The 14,864-nt window shown below is 26.5% G+C and overlaps 1 protein-coding gene across 5 annotated transcripts in view; it reads right to left on the reverse strand.

Moving 5' to 3' along the window:
* Window positions 1-9,861, reverse strand: part of LOC109596438 (neuropeptide Y receptor type 2) — a 56,813-nt gene extending 46,952 nt beyond the window's left edge. For all 5 annotated transcript variants that reach the window (XM_049963338.1, XM_049963339.1, XM_020011979.2 and 2 more), the window contains exon 1: window positions 9,729-9,861. The gene's annotated coding sequence lies outside the window, so the exon portion shown is untranslated. The remainder of the gene's footprint in view (window positions 1-9,728) is intronic.
* Between the last annotated feature and the right edge of the window lie 5,003 nt (window positions 9,862-14,864).

The raw sequence follows: 14,864 nt of genomic DNA on the forward strand, positions 1-14,864 counted from the left end.
CAGTTTGATTTTTCTTTTAGTTCTCTGGATTAAAAATATTTCAGTGAATTATTAAAATAATAAATATTATAGAAACGACAAAAGCTTTTAAGCTTTTTAACAATTTTTGTTCAGACATTTGGTAATTGTTTTTGAAACACGTTATGTTTTCTTAAAATGTTCACATAGAGTTATTAATTAAAATGTCTCTAATACCAACAATTGTAGTGCTGAAAAGTTTATTGCATTAAAAAATATTTTCAGGTACTTTCAAATGATATTTCTTTTAGTTCTCTATATTGAATTTATTTCAGTGTATTGTTAAAATAATAAATAAACTAAAAAACGTCAAAAACATTAAGTTTTTTAACAATATTTGTTCAGAAATTTGATAATTGTTTTTGGGATACTTTATCTTTTCAAAAAATGATCACACAGAATTATTAATTAAACTGTCCGTCTGTAAACCAACAATTGTAATGCTGAAAATTTCTCAGTATTAAGAAATATTTTCAGGAAATTTCAGTTTGATTTTTCTTTTAGTTCTCTGGATTGAATTTATTTCAGTGAATTATTAAAATAATAAATATTCTAAAAACGTCAAAAGCTTTTAAGCTTTTTAACAATTTTTGTTCAGACATTTGGTAATTGTTTTTGAGATACGTTATGTTTTCTTAAAATGTTCACACAGAGTTATTAATTAAAAGGTCTCTAATACCAACAATTGTAGTGCTGAAAGGTTTATTACATTAAAAAATATTTTCAGGAACTTTCAAGTGATATTTCTTTTAGTTCTCTATATTGAATTTATTTCACTTCATTCATTCATTGTTGAAACAATAAATAAACTAAAAAACGTCAAAAACATTAAGTTTTTTAACAATTTTTGTTCAGAAATTTGATAATTGATTTTTGGGATACTTTATCTTTTCAAAAAATGATCACACAGAGTTATTAATTAAACTGTCTGTAAACCAATAATTATAATGCTGAAAAGTTCACAGTATTAAGAAATATTTTCAGGAAATTTCAGTTTGATTTTTCTTTTAGTTCTCTGGATTAAAAATATTTTAGTGAATTATTAAAATAATAAATATTATAGAAAGGTCAAAAGCTTTTAAGCTTTTTAACAATTTTTGTTCAGACATTTGGTAATTGTTTTAGAGATACGTTATGTTTTCTTAAAATGTTCATACAGAGTTATTAATTAAAAGGTCTCTAACACCAACAATTGTAGTCCTGAAAAGTTTATTGCATTAAAAAATATTTTCAGGAACTTTCAAATAATATTTCTTTTAGTTCTCTATATTGAATTTATTTCAGTGTATTGTTAAAATAATAAATAAACTAAAAAACGTCAAAAACATTAAGTTTTTTAACGATTTTTGTTCAGAAAATTGATAATTGTTTTTGGGATACTTTATCTTTTCAAAAAATGATCACACAGAGTTATTAATTAAACTGTCTGTAAACCAACAATTATAATACTGAAAATTTCACAGTATTAAGAAATATTTTCAGGAAATTTCAGTTTGATTTTTCTTTTAGTTCTCTTGATTAAAAATATTTCAGTGAATTATTAAAATAATAAATATTCTAAAAACGTCAAAAGCTTTTAAAAATTTTAACAATTTTTGTTCAGACATTTGGTAATTGTTTTTGAGATACGTTATGTTTTCTTAAAATGTTCACACAGAGTTATTAATTAAAATGTCTCTAACACCAACAACTGTAGTGCTGAAAAGTTTATTGCATTAAAAAATATTTTCAGGAACTTTCAAATGATATTTTTTTAATTCTCTATATTGAATTTATTTCAGTGTATTGTTAAAATAATAAATAAACTAAAAAACGTCAAAAACATTTATGTTTTTTAACAATATTTGTTCAGAAATTTGGTAATTGTTTTTGGGATACTTTATCTTTTCAGAAAAATGATCACACAGAGTTATTAATTAAACTGTCTGTAAACCAACAATTGTAATGCTGAAAAGTTCACATTATTAAGAAATATTTTCAGGAGATTTCAGTTTGATTTTCCTTTTAGTTCTCTGGATTAAAAATATTTCAGTGAATTATTAAAATAATAAATATACTAGAAACGTTAAAAGCTTTTAAGCTTTTTAACAATTTTTGTTCAGATATTAAAAATATTACTGTAATGTATTATTAATCTAATAAATCCGCACTTACGTTATAACATGTATATTTCAGTAAAAGCAGAAGTACCAAAACTTTTGAAGAAACTAATGAAAGCTCCAAGCTTTTAATAAAATTTTAAACTTAACTTAAATCAATCAAATAAGTTAAAATATATTTTGAAAACCTTCACACGATGAGCGTTTAAACCAGTTAAAACATCCAATTAATCCATTTTCCATCAACCATTCCCTCACCTCAATTTACATAATGACTCGCACGTTAAGAATTCGTCCTGGAAACAGGAAAATCCCGGGAACAAAATCGATACAATGGTAATTGTTTGTTCACCCAAATGCCAATCTTATTAAATTCTATTTGTTTAAACTGTAAATTTATTTGCGGCAGTACGAACAAACTGACCTGTTTGTGGAAGGAATCGACGTCAATAGACAAACAATGTACGGTCGTCATACCATTGTTTGCGTGTCCCGACATTCTATAGAACATGTTTTTCGTTCTACTTCGAGTGAACTTTCTTTACACTTCGGAATTTATGTAATTGCAATGCACCAATTTCTATTAATATATAATTAAACTGGCTGAAACTTGAGTTGAGGAAAAAACCTTTGACATTCTTCTAACTATTGAATGTTGGTATTAAAATTAATTTGGGCTGCATTTGAAAGCATCAACAGTTGTAAAACTAGTTATACGTCGCTTATCACATCAGGAAATTCAAAGTTTTAATCCTGTTGTGAACAGTTTATGTAAATGCACATGAAACATGAATGTGGCTTTAACGAGACACACCATAAATGGAGCATAACTTTATTTATTTATTTATTTATTGTTGTGTAAGCACTGAACATAAAACTATTGAAAATCCACAGAAAGATTTATTGAATTGACTCAGCCACAAAGTTTACAAGGCATACAAAAGGACGTAATTCTGTTATATGTCAATAAATATTACTTCAAACCAGGCGAATCCGCCCTGAAAGGAGCGAATATTCATGAAAAGTTTACAAGCAACCAGCCCCTAAATTACATAGCACATAAAACTCTTCCACTATCGCTGAAATTGTATTGAAATAAATACTGAAGCTGTGTACAAGTTACAATTTAATATTCACCTATTCTTCGACCCAGTATCGTAGATAATAAATAGGGGTGGAACCTGTAACTCAGCTTCCACAATGCGAATAAAAGTCAAATATTTCCTTTGTAACTCTTTCCACCTTCATTGCAAATTGAAACGTTCAAAAGTTAACCGCAAATTTAAATCAATATTTTGCTTACTTCTATTAATATTCCCCTCCACGAGTCACTTGTAATTACTAAGTAACTAATTACTTTTACGTTCAGGATTCTGTTCTAATATTACGTTAATGAACATCCAAACGACCTCATTATATACACATTAATTAGGCTCGTCAAACATCAGGATCATACTCATATTTTCCTTGTGGATCTTTCCACTCTTGTTATTTACATGAATCCACTCTCAATGGATGTTTAAACACGAACTTCTCAGCTCAAGGTGGTTAATCGTAACGAGTGTTTGATACTATTAATTGATCAACTAGTTCAAACATTGGTTTTAACTTTGGCAATTGCATTAATTACAATGCAATATTAATTTCGTTGTTTGAGATGTAAATTGAACGGTTTAAAATGGGGCAAAAGGGGCGAAAGTAGGGGTGCCAATTGTTGTTTTTCTTTATTTAGCTCTTTGCTGTTGGTAAATGTAATTAAGAGGGGGAGAAATAAATTATAAAACACCATAGGATTTATACAATAACAGTAATATTGTTGAGGTATATAATTTCAAATCAGTTACTTAATTCTGGTCATGTTTTTCATATTTTTAATGAAGCTCAGTTGAGTTATTTCAATATATTTTTGTTATTTCAGAATAATAAATTAAAAATCAACTTAATGTTGATGACTTATTCTATTTGAAATTAGTCACTTAATTCTGGCCATGTTTTTTATATTTTAATGAAGCTCAGTTGAGTTGTTACAATATATTTTTGTTATTTTAGGATAATAAATTAAAAATCAACTTAATGTTGTTGATTTATTCCATTTCAAATCAGCCACTTAATTCTGGTCATGTTTTTTATATTTTTAATGAAGCTCTGTTGAGTTATTTCAATATATTTTTATTATTTCAGGATAATAAATTAAAAATCAACTTAATGTTGTTGACTTACTCCATTTCAAATCAGCCACTTAATTCTGGTCATGTTTTTTATATTTTAATGAAGCTCAGTTGAGTTGTTTCAATATATTTTTGTTATTTCAGGATAATAAATTAAAAATCAACTTAATGTTGTTGACTTATTCCATTTCAAGTCAGCCACTTAATTCTGGTCATGTTTTTTATATTTTAATGAAGCTCAGTTGAGTTGTTTCAATATATTTTTGTTATTTCAGGATAATAAATTAAAAATCAACTTAATGTTGTTGACTTATTCCATTTCAAATCAGCCACTTAATTCTGGTCATGTTTTTTATATTTTAATGAAGCTCAGTTGAGTTGTTTCAATATATTTTTGTTATTTCAGGATAATAAATTAAAAATCAACTTAATGTTGTTGACTTATTCCATTTCAAGTCAGCCACTTAATTCTGGTCATATTTTTTGTATTTTTAATGAAGCTCAGTTGAATTATTTCAATATATTTTTGTTATTTCAGGATAATAAATTAAAAATCAACTTAATGTTGTTGACTTACTCCATTTCAAATCAGCCACTTAATTCTGGTCATGTTTTTTGTATTTTTAATGAAGCTCAGTTGAGTTATTACAACATATTTTTGTTGTTTCAGAATAATAAGTTATAAATCAACTTAAAGTTGTTGACTTATTCCATTTCAACTCATCCACTTAATTCTGGTCATGTTTTTTGTATTTTTAATGAAGCTCAGTTGAGTTATTACAACATATTTCTGTTGTTTCAGAATAATAAGTTATAAATCAACTTAAAGTTGTTGACTTATTCCATTTCAACTCATTCACTTAATTCTGGTCATGTTTTTTGTATTTTTAATGAAGCTCAGTTGAGTTATTACAACATATTTTTGTTGTTTCAAAATAATAAATTAAAAATCAAATTAATGTTATTGACTTATTCCATTTCAAATCAGTCTCTTAAGTCTGATCATGTTTTTTATACTTTTAATGGAGCTCATTTGAGTTATAACAACATATTTATATTATTTCATGATAATAAATCAAAAATTTTATGTTGTAGGTTTATGTTAAAACAATCTTTGCCATATTGGAGGCTTATATATAAATTAATTAATTAATCTAGGACAAAATATTTTAAAATATTCCATCTACACACATTTATAATCCCTCAACATTTAATCCTTTTGTACATATTCAGTGTAACATAACATATAATAAAATTGGGTTAAAATATAAATTTCCACATGACACAATTTCAACGGGCGTTAATAAAAAAAGGAGAACCCTAAATCGGATAAATTATTCCCGGAACGGGTGACACTTCCAAGAAGCCAAGATAGTTTTACTCGGTGATGCAGGATCAAAGGAGATTCCGTCTGATCTTCGCAAGGAAAAATATGATAATGGCGGAAGTGTGTACAAACAGGAGAGGGTGGGTAACTTTAGATGACGGAAACGGAATGGAATTATTCGCTTTATATTCATTGAGTTCTTGAATTTCTTTTGACACTTCCGGAATTAAATAATTAAACACTTTATATTCATTAGTTCGTGCTGATTTTTATCTTGCTGAACATTAAATTGTTAATCAAAAACAAGGGGTTAATATTAAGGGAAAACTCATTTAAAGTTTTTTCCCTGCTAAGGAAGTTTTCTGAATGGGGTTTATCGGGATGCCCGTTTAATATCTTGTGATTCGTTATTTTTGTAGCTTGAAGCAAAGTGATTCCACATAATGGAAGTTCTTTCGAGTGTGGCAACTTGCAATCTGAGAGATTTCCGGGATAAGTGCCGGTTTCGATTAAAGAACAGCAAATAAAGACCGAACAAAAATGTTTTTTAATCAGAAGTATTTAAACAAAACTCGCTTTGATCGTTCAAAATGGCGGAACAAACGTAAGATCATTATTTAATTAACGCTCCATTTGGGCAATAAATTAATTAAACGGACTGAAATCTTTCTCGTGTACCCAGCAGGAAAAAGGGTTTGAACGTGGAGTTGCATCCAGGTGTTTGAGTGAAACTTCCGCGGAGAATTTCAATTCCCCCTTCCGGGAGACGAGCTTAATGGAAAAGTTTTCGTTCGACGTTCATTTCTTTCGTTTTTTTTTTGGCCAAAAGTCAACAGATCTGACCTAAGGACTTGGGACGATCAAAAGAATTCGTTAACTACTGCGGAAGGTCGTTTGTTCTGAACTAGTTGGAAAAAATTGACATTTAAATATATACGAAGTCAATTAGTGTTCAGTTTGTGGAAGTCTCGTTAGTTTTGCGTTTACTGGAACTTCAGTTTTGGCTTTTGACATTAAAATGGTTCGTCATTTGTTTTGACGTGCGGTCCCAAAGTAATCCCCCGGAATATTTGCGGAGGGTGACTTAATTAAATCCCTGCTTTTTATTCAAAGTTATGTAAGTTTTGTCCTAAATAAATCGTATTTTATAATTTTAAATTATACGAAAAGCTATTTTGTAATTTATCTTTCTTAGAAGTACTTTATTAAATTAAGTTTCTGAACTATTTTATTTGAGTTTTATTTAAATCCATTTCTTTAAATATAACTTTCAGACTTATTCGACTCTTTTTTAAATAAATTAATTAGTTTTCATTCGCCATAAATTCTAATTTTAACTCATAAATTCTGATTAACATGTAAATTCAAAATTTAATATTTTAATACGTAATTATTTACTGTATTTGGAATAAAATAAATTAACTGAAATGACATATTTAAATTTAGGTAAATAACATCCAAATTTAATTAGTTTATCAAAACAACTATTAAATTATTAAAAGTGATTTATTTACAATATTATTATATAATAGAAACTAGAATAGACAAATTTAAATTTTTTAAATATCTGAACACTGTAAAAAGCCTCAAAAAGTAGATATTTTAATGATACTGAATGAAAATAGTTTATTAAAAAAAATTAAAAATATTAAACTTTTTAAAGCTCTTAAAAATTATAAATATTCTGAAGACTTTAAATACATTAAAGAATCTCAAAAAGTATAAAAATTTATAGGTTTTAGAGAGATTTTTATGATTTTGAATAAAAATTTGAAAATATTAAGCTCTCCAAAGATTTTAAAAAGTCTAGAAAGTTTTGAATAATTCTAAAGATACTTATTTAATTTTTAAAAATTCTAAATATTCTGAAGTCTTTAAATACTGTAAAAAACATCAAAAAGTATAAAATTTTAAAGGTTTTAAAGTTTAAATATTCTGAAGACTTCAAATCTATAAAATTTTAAAAATTTGGAGAGATTTAAATGATTTTGAATAGATATAATATGTTTTCCAATAAATCTAAAAATATTAAGCTTTCTAATGGTTTTAAAAAATCTTAAAAATCTTAAAAAAACTTGAATAATTCTAAAAATACTCTAGAATTTAAGCTTTGAAGATTCTAAATATTCTGAAGTCTTTAAGTACTCTAAAGAGCCTCAAATTTAAAGATTCTTGAGAGATTTTAATGATTTTGAATGAAGATAATAAATTTGCTAATAAATCTAAAAATATTAAGCTTTCTAAAGGTTTTAATATGTCTTTAAAGACTTGAATAATTTTAAACATACTCAATAATTTAAGCTTTATGTCTTTAAATACTATATAGCACCTCAAAACGTATAAAATTTTTTTAAGGTTCCAAAATTTAAATATTCTGAATATTGAATAAAATAATTAATTTGTTAATAAATCTAAAAATATTTAGCTTTCTAAAGGTTTTAAAAATTCTTTAAAGACTTGAATAATTCTAAATATGCTCTATAATTTACGTTTTATAAATTCTAAATATTCTAAAGACTTTAAATAATCTAAAGAGCCTCAAAAAATATAAAATTTTAAAAGTTTTACAGTTTAAATATCCTGAAGACTTTAAATAGTGTAAAGAGACTCAAAAACTATAAAAATTTAAACATTTTAGAGATATTCAAATGATTTTGAATAAAAATAATTAATTTATTAAAAAATCTAAAAATATTAAGCTTTCTAAAGGTTTTAAAAAGTCTTTAAAGACTTGAATAATTCTAAAGATGCTCTATAATTTACATTTTATAAATTCTAAATATTCTGAAGACTCTAAAGAGGCTCAAAAAATATAAAATTTTAAAAGTTTTAAAGTTTAAATAATCCGAAGAGTTTAAATGTATAAAGAGCATCAAAAACTATAAAAATTTAATCATTTTAGAGAGATTTAAATGATTTTGAATAAAAATAATTAATTTGTTAATAAATCTAAAAATATTAAGCTTTCTAAAAATTTTAAAAAGTCTTTCAAAATTCTATATATTCTAAAGCCTTTAAATACTCTAAAAAGCTTCAAAAAGAATAAAGTTTTGAAGGTTTTAATGATTTTGAAAAAGTATGTAAAGATTTGAATAACTTTAAAGATATTCCATAATTTAAACTTTAAAAATTCTAAATACAATAAAGACTTTAAATACAATAAAGAGCCTCATAAATCAAAACTTTAAAAGCTTTAGAGATATTTTAAGTTTCCTCACACTTTATTGAAGATTTTTTCTTTAATTTTTTAAAAGTTCTCAAATTTTTGACTTTTTCGAAATTTTTAAGACTCAAAAAAGTTACTTTAAGATAAATATCAACTTCATAGAGAAAAAATAAATTATATTGTTATGTTTAGCCCTCAAATTTTTTATACAACTTATTAGATTAAACTGGTTTAAATATAAAATTAAATTTCATAATAAAAATTTATTAATTCGTTTTAAGCTGCCGATACATAATATGAAATTTTAACGACCCAAGATAAAATTTTACAAACCCATTTGCTAAAACGTGCCCAATGTAATATTTAAGAGGTTTTAAACCGGCACGTCTTTCATTTCCACTCCACGAACATTGTTAACAGGTGTTCGCCTTTCCATTACCTTAAAACTTAACAAAATTGTAACACAATGAAGCTCATTCTAAGAGTACATGCGTTCGATTTCTGCGAGTTTGTTTATTTATTTTATTAAAATAGGAAACATCTAACGTTTTTGATAGTTTGCCAACAAGTGGCATTAGTGCGGCATTATTATAATTTATGTGTTTAGCCGTGAATAATGTTGTGTTGGTTTATGTTTGTGTGAAACGGAGCACCTTGTTACTGTTACTCGTAAATATTTTATCTGAGCATGAGCCACAGGTGATCAGGCCACGTTTTCTGATTATTTTTTTGGGGGCCTTGGGGGGGACGTTGCTGCAGTGATTTTGTTTGTGTTCGTTTAAGATAAACCTGAAGGGCCCTCGTGATAAAGCCAAAACACATAAACAACAACGACTTTAATATTATTATTATTATTATTATTATTATTAAAGTGCGTTCAACAACAGCAACAGAAGCTTAAAAATCAGGAAAACGGGGACTGGCAAAGAAATCCTAAACATCTAACGTACCAGGAGTTGGTGTCGCGGAACCACGTCGGTGCTGGGCAAATGGTCAAAACGCTGTCGATGAGCTGAGTATGGACCGGCGACTGCGGTGACGGCGTGCACACGACCCCCGGTTCGACGGGAGACTGGAGCGGCGGTGGCACCGGCGACGCAGAAGCACGGGCGTCTCGGACGTCGCGACGGAGCGCCGATGCGTGGTGGGGGCACGGCGGGCGGACGGGCGGTTTTTCGGGCGCGCGAGACGGACGGCTTTTGCCGACGGTTCTTGAAAACGATGGGATTGGGAATGTGGAACGTTTTACGTGTGAATCGATGAACCTGGTCGGTCAATGGTACCGTGCAATGTTACTGAAACTTCCACCAACTAATAAATATACATTTATTCAAGTTCAATCATAATAATGTTTATATTTAAAATAGGCAAAAAACACCATATGATTTAAAAATACGAAAATATTTATTCAACTAATAAATCAGTTGTTTTTTGAACTATGATATATCATTATTAATAACTATGATGACTGTCTAAAATACAATTACTATAAATAAAACCGAAAATAGATTCTAAATTTAATCCAAATTTATTATTGTGGTTAATTTCATACATAATTTGTAGTTTCTAGAAATCCTGATGATATTAAAGACTTTAAATATTATTAAGTGCCAAAGATTATAAATATTTTCTAATTCCTACACATTTAAATGATATTAAATTTCATAAAGAAGATAAACATATCATACACTATAAAAATAATTTATGTATAATATAATAACTAAAAAAACTACAGACTTTTTGTTCCTAAATATGTTATAGATCTATATAAATTTAAAAAGATACTAGAGATACTAGAGAGGTTAAAAAATAATAGAGAACCAGGAGATTCTAAAGATACTGAAAGTTCTAGAGGTTCTAAAAATATAAAATATTATTAAAATAAATAAATTCTTAAGATACTAAAATTATCTGAGGCTGTAAAGCTTCAAAAGATATTAGAGAACCCAAAGACTCTAAAGATACTAAAAATTTTTGAGACTTTAAAGTTTATAAATACTTTCTGGTTTATAAATATTCTAATAACACTAAAAATATTAAATATATCCTAAGATGACAAAGATTATAAAGTCCTAGAGGTTCCAAAAAGATAAAATATTATTAAAATAAATAAATTCTTAAGATACTAAAACTACCAGAGGCTGTAAAGCTTCAAAAGATATTAGAGAACCCAAAGACTCTAAAGATACTAAAAGCTTTAGAGACTTTAAAGTTTATAAATACTTTCTGGTTTACAAAAATTCTAATAATACTAAAAAGTTTAAATATATCATAAGATGACAAAGATTAAAAAGATCTAGAGGTTCCAAAAATATCAAATATTATTAAAATAAATAAATTCTTAAGATACTAAAACTACCAGAGGCTGTAAAGCTTCAAAAGATATTAGAGAATCCAAAGACTCTAAAGATACTAAAAGCTCTAGAGACTTTAAAGTGTATAAAGATTTTAATAATTCTAAAAACTTTAAATATATCATAAGATGACAGATTTTGAAGATCTGGAGGTTCAAAAAATATTAAATATTATTAAAATAAATAAATTTTTAAGATACTAAAACTATCTGAGGCTGTAAAGCTTCAAAATATATTAGAGAACCCAAAGACTCTAAACATACTAAAAGTTTTAGAGACTTTAAAGTTTATAAATACTTTCTGGTTTATAAATATTCTAATAATACTAAAAAGTTTAAATATATCCTAAGATGACAAAGATTATAAAGTCCTAGAGGTTCCAAAAAGATAAAATATTATTAAAATAAATAAATTCTTAAGATACTAAAACTACCTGAGACTGTAAAGCTTCAAAAGATATTAGAGAACCCAAAGACTCTAAAGATACTAAAAGCTCTAGAGACTTTAAAGTGTATAAATACTTTCTGGTTTATAAAGATTCTAATAATACTAAAAACTTTAAATATATCATAAGATGACAAAGATTATAAAGATATAGAGGTTCCAAAAATATTAAATATTATTAAAATAAATAAATTTTTAAGATACTAAAACTACCAGAGGTTGTAAAGCTTCAAAAGATATTAGAGAATCCAAAGACTCTAAAGATACTAAAAGTTTTAGAGACTTTAGAGTTTATAAATACTTTCTGGCTTATAAATATTCTAATAATACTAAAAAGTTTAAATATATCATAAGATGACAAAGATTAAAAAGATCTAGAGGTTCCAAAAATATCAAATATTATTAAAATAAATAAATTCTTAAGATACTAAAATTATGTGAGGCCGTAAAGCTTCATAAGATATTAGAGAACCCAAAGAATCTAAAGGTAGTAAAAGTTCTAGAGACTTTAAAGTTTATAAATACTTTCTGGTTTATAAAAATTCTAATAATACTAAAAACTTTAAATATATCATAAGATGACAAAGATTATAAAGATATAGAGGTTCCAAAAATATTAAATATTATTAAAATAAATAAATTCTTAAGATACTAAAACTATCTGAGGCTGTAAAGCTTCAAAATATATTAGAGAATCCAAAGACTCTAAAGATACTAAAAATTTTAGAGACTTTAAAGTTTATAAATACTTTCTGGTTTATAAAGATTCTAATAATACTAAAATCTTTAAATATATCATAAGATGACAAAGATTATAAAGATATAGAGGTTCCAAAAATATTAAATATTATTAAAATAAATAAATTTTTAAGATACTAAAACTATCAGAGGCTGTAAAGCTTCAAAAGATATTAGAGAATCCAAAGACTCTAAAGATACTAAAAATTTTAGAGACTTTAAAGTTTATAAATACTTTCTGGTTTATAAATATTCTAATAATACTAAAAATATTAAATATATCTTAAGATGACAAAGATTATAAAGATATAGAGATTCCAAAAGTATTAAATATTATTAAAATAAATAAATTTTTAAGATACTAAAACTATCTGAGGCTGTAATGCTTCAAAAGATATTAGATAATCCAAAGACTCTAAAGATACTAAAAATTTTAGAGACTTTAAAGTTTATAAATACTTTCTGGTTTATAAAGATTCTAATAAAACTAAAAACTTTAAATATATCTTAATATGACAAAGAATTTAAAGATCTAGAGGTTCCAAAAATATCAAATATTATTAAAATAAATAAACTCTTAAGATACTAAAACTTTCAGAGGCAGTAAAGCTTCAAAAGGTATTAGAGACTCCAAAGAGTCTAAAGATATTATAGTATAGTTTAGTATAGTATAGTATACTTTAGTATAGATACTATACTCTATATACAACTCTGACAATACAGAGTAAATTGTTCAAATTTTTTAGTTTCTCTATTATTAATAAATTAAAATTAAATAATTTAATTTCAACAAGCTAATTAAATATATATGTCACTAATTAAACAAACGCCTGTAATTTATTTAATTGGGAATAGAATACTATATACTTTACTCCAGATACAATTCTGATAATTCCGAGAAAATTGTTCAATTTTTTAGTTTCTCTATTACTAATAAGTTAAAATTAAATAATTTAATTTCTACAAGCTAATTACATGTATATGCCACTAATTAAACAAACGCCTATAATTAATTTAATTGAGAATAAAATAATTTAATATTGTACTGTATTCAAATTACAATTATAAATTCCAACCACAACCAAATCGAGTGTTTGTTATTTCCTGTTACTCGACACAGGCTTATACATTGTTTATCCGTATCTATTTCGCTGGATGGATATTCGATTTCCTGCAGGAAAAAACACCGGTTATTGGAAAATTCGAAACAGTTGTTTAATCTTGCCGAAAGCTGCTAAATGGAAATAAGATACTTTATTACTTTTGACACAATGAATAACTGTTGTTAAAATTCAAATTAGTTGACAAAACCTTCAATTAAGTTGATTAATTAATGTTATTTTATGTTGGCAAATATTAATTTGAATCAACACATTTCTTCCGCACTTCAACGGACAAAATCGCCGAACGATCATTGCTTGTGCTTCCCATTTCCTGCGGCCGCAGGAACGGCGCAATCGGACACGAAAAGTGCAGCATAAAAGTAATTTACAAAAACAGCCGTCCCAGTTTCAGTTCCTGTTTTCCATTCATTTCATTAGGTCTGCGGAATTTCGCTGTTTCAGTTTTCGACCCAGTTCCACGTTTCCACGTTGACGGGCCGCGGCGTCGCGACGGCAATGGGTCCTGCGGTTTAATGGAGCGGCGACGTTGACGCTTAACATACGGCCGGCGTCTCGAAATTGTCGGTGTGGACCGGATTTCACGATAACTAATTTATGGTTTATAAATAAAACACCCACAATAATTGTCATTAATTATTATTACTATTATTATTACTACTGCCTATTAATAATTAATAATTTTTTGAATAGTATCTACATCTATATTAAAGGTTTTTAGATTTCTGTCTTTTATATTTTTTTTAAATTTTATAGATTCCATAGATTCCATAGATTCCACAGATTCCATAGATTCCATACAATCCATAGATTCCATAGTTTCTATAGATTTCATAGACTTTATAGATTTCACAGGATTCATAGGTTTCATAGGTTTCAGAGGTTTCATAGGTATCATAGGTTTCATAGGTTTCATAGGTTTCATAGGTTTCATAGGTTTCATAGGTTTCAGAGGTTTCATAGGTTTCATAGGTTTCATAGGTTTCATAGGTTTCATAGGTTTCATAGATTTTATAGATAGATTTCATAGATTTCATAGATTTCATAGATTTCATAGATTTCATAGATTTCATAGATTTCATAGATTTCATAGATTTCATAGATTTCATAGATTTCATAGATTTCATAGATTTCATAGATTTCAGAGGTTTCATAGGTTTCATAGGTTTCATAGGTTTCATAGGTTTCATAGGTTTCATAGGTTTCATAGGTTTCATAGATTTTATAGATAGATTTCATAGATTTCATAGATTTCATAGATTTCATAGATTTCATAGATTTCATAGATTTCATAGATTTCATAGATTTCATAGATTTCATAGATTTCATAGATTTCATAGATTTCATAGATTTCATAGATTTCATAGATTTCATAGATTTCATAGATTTCATAGATTTCATAGATTTCATAGATTTCATAGATTTCATA

The sequence above is a fragment of the Aethina tumida genome, chromosome 2 (genome assembly GCF_024364675.1).
Source record: "Aethina tumida isolate Nest 87 chromosome 2, icAetTumi1.1, whole genome shotgun sequence".
In the NCBI taxonomy this organism is placed as follows: domain Eukaryota; kingdom Metazoa; phylum Arthropoda; class Insecta; order Coleoptera; family Nitidulidae; genus Aethina; species Aethina tumida.